Source organism: Chelonia mydas, chromosome 4 (genome assembly GCF_015237465.2).
Source record: "Chelonia mydas isolate rCheMyd1 chromosome 4, rCheMyd1.pri.v2, whole genome shotgun sequence".
NCBI classification, from domain to species: domain Eukaryota; kingdom Metazoa; phylum Chordata; order Testudines; family Cheloniidae; genus Chelonia; species Chelonia mydas.
In genome coordinates this window covers 50,534,770-50,540,165 of record NC_057852.1, presented here as the reverse complement: position 1 = coordinate 50,540,165, position 5,396 = coordinate 50,534,770, and positions in this window count along the sequence as shown.

Below are 5,396 nucleotides of genomic sequence, written 5' to 3'. Positions count from 1 at the left end.
CCTACAGTCCTGACTTTGTGGCCACCATTTCAGTATACACATCATTTGTAGGAAGCCTAGGAAGCTTCCGCTTGGCAATCTGCAGTCAGCAGTACCCTTCTCTGTGTTTCTTTTTTAATCCTAGCCTCTAGCTCTCACCCTAGCCTCTCAGAGCTTGTACCTGTTTAGGACTGATAAAGATAAAATTTGGGAACACACTCTGTCAAGGTTCCTCCCCCACTCTGAACTCTAGGGTACAGATGTGGGGACCTGCATGAAAAACCTCCTAAGCTTATCTTTACCAGCTTAGGTCAAAACTTACCCAAGGTACAAAATATTCCACCCTTTGTCCTTGGATTGGCCGCTATCACCAAACTAATACTGGTTACTGGGGAAGAGCTGTTTGGACACGTCTTTCCCCCCAAAATACTTCCCAAAACCTTGCACCCCACTTCCTGGACAAGGTTTGGTAAAAAGCCTCACCAATTTGCCTAGGTGACTACAGACCCAGATCCTTGGATCTTAAGAACAATGAACAATCCTCCCAACACTTGCACCCCCCCCCTTTCCTGGGAAATGTTGGATAAAAAGCCTCACCAATTTGCATAGGTGACCACAGCCCCAAACCCTTGGATCTGAGAACAATGAAAAAGCATTCAGTTTTCTTACAAGAAGACTTTTAATAAACATAGAACTAAATAGAAATAAAGAAATCCCCCCTGTAAAATCAGGATGGTAGATACCTTACAGGGTAATTAGATTCAAAACATAGAGAACCCCTCTAGGCAAAACCTTAAGTTACAAAAAAGATACACAGACAGAAATAGTTATTCTATTCAGCACAGTTCTTTTCTCAGCCATTTAAAGAAATCATAATCTAACACGTACCTAGCTAGATTACTTACTAAGAGTTCTAAGACTCCATTCCTGGTCTATCCCTGGCAAAGACAGAATGTAGACAGACACACAGACCCTTTGTTTCTCTCCCTCCTCCCAGCTTTTGAAAGTATCTTGTCTCCTCATTGGTCATTTTGGTCAGGTGCCAGTGAGGTTACCTTTAGCTTCTTAACCCTTTACAGGTGAGAGGAGCTTTCCCCTGGCCAGGAGGGATTTCAAAGGGGTTTACCCTTCCCTTTATATTTATGACACACTCTCTGGGGATTTCACGTGGAACTGCTTGATTGAGAAGTGACTAATGCCAAAAAAACTAGTTGACATCTGGTTTTGGCTTCCCATGTTCCCATAGAAACTCTTGAAAAGACTCTATTTTTTTTTTTCATTAGTGCATGCAACATGTCTGCATCTGCAGATCCTGAGTCTAGCTCTCCTTGTTTTGTGGAAAATGTGTGATTAGGTTGGTGACCTAATGGATGAGTGATTCATTAAGAAGATAATCTCAGACATCACATGTTCAATTTTATTTATAATTTAAACAATAAAGTTCAGGAGAGACAGGGCAGGTGAACAGGAAAAGAAAAGAAGGGAGATAGAAAGAGAAATTTGGCATGAATGATGGTTCAGAGTGCACAACTGACTGGTTTTGGATTTATTTTTGTAAAGGGAACAGAGAGTAGGGGTGAGAGGTTCAACTCATAGACTAAGGGTAATAATATATTAGTGAATATTGGAGTTTGTTTATTTTGGTGGGAGGAAGATAAACAGCATTGTGTTCTAGCCATAATGAATAGTGTTTAGAAAAATGTCTGGTTTGGTTTTTAGGTACTGATTCTGTAAGGTATTTAGGTAAATATGTAACATTAACAGTATGGGTAGAGGGCTATTGAAGTAAATGGGATTAATTTTATGCTTCAGTATCTTGCAGAATTGGGTGTTAATGGAATTGCCCTGGAGGAAGTGTTGTGCGTGGTGGTAGGAGATCAGCTTAAACTACAGGAGAAAAAAAACCTCAACCTCCACAAGTTTGCAAAACTTCAACCTCCACAAGTTATGCCCATCCCTACCAGATACTTAGGCTAAAGGCCCAACGGAGAAAACCCTATGGATAATGAGGAGATGAACTTGAGATCATTATTTTGAGGAAAGCTGTTGGTTGCATGAAGTCACAGAAAGAGAAAGAGAGAGAGAGAGCATGCATCAGCTAGTGTAAACTGCTGTAGTATTGTTCACTTCATGCAACTACATACATTTACATCAAAAAAGGGTCTGGTCCATAATATTTTACACCTAAATTAATTTTAATTTAAAAAAGTTAAGAAAAAAATGAACGGAATGTGTTGACTGAATATCTGAAGAAGAAATCTGTGTAGCTTGAAAGCTTGTCTCTTGCACCAACAGGAATTAGTCCAATAAAATATATTACCTCACCCACTTTGCCTCTTTACTGTCAGGTAGGGGGTTCTCAAACTTCATTGAACCGCGTCACCCTTCTGACAACAAAAATTACTACTTGATCCCAGGAGGACCGATGCCTGAGCCTGCCTGAGCCCCGTCACCCCAGGTGGGGGGGCCAAGCCCAAGCTCCACTTCCCCAGGATAGGTGGGGGCAAAGCTGAAGCCCAAGGGCTTCAACCCAGGCAGGGGGCTTTTAACTCTGAGCCCTGCCATCAAGGGCGAAGTCTACAGGCTTTGGTTTCAACACCAGGCAGTGGGGCTCGGGCTTCAGCTTCAACCCCAGGCAGTGGGGCTCGGGTTTTGGCCCCGGGCAGTGGGGCTCAGGCTTTGCTTTGGCCCCGGGCCCCAGAAAGTCTAATGCCAGCCCAGGTGATCCCATTAAAATGGAGTTGTGACCCACTTTGGGGTCCCAACCCACAGTTTGAGAACTGCTGCTGTAGGGTATGTTTATCCATCCATGATAGTGTTAGAAGAATGTACTTTGAAATGTGGTAACTTGTTTCAGTTTCTGTGATGAACATATATCCATAACTGACTTCCTATTCATTTCTATATGTGAGTTGATAATAGTATAGCAAACTCATATGTGTAGCAAAGCTTCAGGCATAACTTCTGTGAAGAAATGATTTCTCTTCCATATAAAGTGACGGCATACAAGAGAGGCTTGGTGAATATGATAATTGGGAGGTAGCTAGAGGGGACACAAAATTACAGGATTTTTATGTCTTGTTAGAGAATAATTTGCAGAATTAACTGGATACATTAAAGCATTGGGTCTCATTCTGCCATTGTTTTGCATGTGGAACTCCCTCAGGAGTTCTGAGTGCAGAGTGATAGTATAATGGAGTGTTTTATTTATAAATCATGATCTTACAATTATGTGAAAAAAGTTATGATTTGTAATTACATCATCAAAATAACGAAGCCTTCTCCACAGCTGGCTTTTAGTTGATGACTTAATGCTCTTTGTACTACTGATGGTGTTAGTTGCTTTATAGGTGCAGTTTCAGTTTCACCGATATCATCATTTTGTTTTTAACTCCAAACTGGTTGAAGGCACTGTGATGGGGTGGGACTCACCACTGCAGCACCTCCTGCTGGCTGTCCTAGCAATTAGCTCTGCTAACCAGTGCACCCTCTTTTGGTGTGCGTCTTGCCACCACCACTTCTGCTTCAGGACCTATGTCACTCCTAGGACCGTGGTGTCATCTTGATGACACAGCCCTCTGGCTGTGCCTCACTCCCTGCTTCTGGGGGAAATGTACTCCAGTTCAATGGTTCAGCCACTTCCTCAGTGTCAAGGAGGAAGGTTGGGGGAGATCCAGGCCCACCCACTACTCTGGGTCCCAGCCCAGGGACTCTGTAGATGGTAGTCATGTGCTGCGTCCCCTCCAACCGCTCTGTCTATTTCCCTGGGCCACTTCCCCATGACCTTAGCATCTTCTTCATCTTTACTTCAGGGCCTCAGCATGCCAGTCTTAGCAGCCAGCCAAGAGCTCATTCTCATTCCCCTGATCCTGCCCAGCACTGCTTTGTCCAGGGTGCTAGCATACTTTCACCTGCAAGGGAGCCAGTTCTCCCTCCTCAAGCTCCAGGGAGCAACTGAACCTGTTCTGCCCTGCAACTCTTCTTATATGGGCCTGCCCAGCCCTGATTGGCTGCTTCTTGTAGCCCCTCTCCTATTGGCTGCTTTCTGTGCAGCCTTTCTAGGGCTCCATTAGCCCCTTACAAGTCAGTTTGGGGCAGACGCTCCATCACAGGCATATTTTATTATTATTTATGATAATTTGTTCTATGGTAGCATGCAAAGGCCACTGTCATGGTTACAAACATAGACAATTCCTTTCACTCTGCCCTAAAGAACTTACAAGCTAATTAAGACAAGAGGCAACAAGCAGGTGTAACACATATCAGAAGGAACCGGGGAAGGAGGATGAAGGAAACATGAACGAGGCAACGGTTTACAAATATCAGAAGTCCCTAATGGAGTTTAATTGGTGTTGGAGCAACAATGAGAAAATGTGAGGAAGAACCTCAGTGCAGACAAAGCCAATGGATGGTCCTTGTTGTGAAAGACAATCCTGCCATAATCTCATTCCTCCAGTCTCTCAGTGAGGTGGCAAAGTTTGCAGACGATACTACACTGCTCAAGATAGTTAAGACCAAAGCAGACTGAAGAACTTCAAAAAGATCTCACAAAACTAAGTGATTGGGCAACAAAATGGCAAATGAAATTTAATGGGGATAAATGTAAAGTAATGAACCTTGGGGAAAAATAACCCCACTATTCATACAATATGATGGGGGCTAATTTAGCTACAACTAATCAGGAGAAAGATCTTGGAGTCATCGTGGATAGTTCTCTGAAGACATCCACGCAGTGTGCAGCGGCAGTCAAAAAAGCAAACAGGATGTTAGGAATAATTTAAAAAGGGATAGAGAATAAGATGGAGAATATATTATTGCCCTTATATAAATCCCTGGTACGCCCACGTCTTGAATACTGCGTGCAGATGTGGTCCCCTCATCTCAAATAAGATATACTGGCATTAGAAAAGGTTCAGAAAAGGACAACTAAAATGATTAGGGTTTTGGAATGGGTCCCATTTGAGGAGCGATTAAAGAGGCTAGGACTTTTCAGCTTGGAAAAAAGGAGACTAAGGGGCGATATGGTACAGGTATATAAAATCGTGAGTGGTGTGGAGAAAGTGAATAAGGAAAAGTTATTTACTTGTTCCCATAATATAAGAACTAGGGATCACCAAATGAAATTAATGGGCAGCAGGTTTAAAACAAATAAAAGGAAGTTCTTCTTCACTCAGCACACAGTCAACCTGTGGAACTCCTTGCCTGAGGAGGTTGTGAAGGCTAGGACTATAACAGGGTTTAAAAGAGAACTGGATAAATTCATGGAGGTTAAGTCCATTAATGGCTATGAGCTAGGATGGGTAAGGAATGGTGTCCCTAGCCTTTGTTTGTCAGAGGGTGGAGATGGATGGCAGGAGAGAGATCACTAGGTCATTACCTGTTAGGCTCACTCCCTCTGGGGCACCTGGCATTGGCCA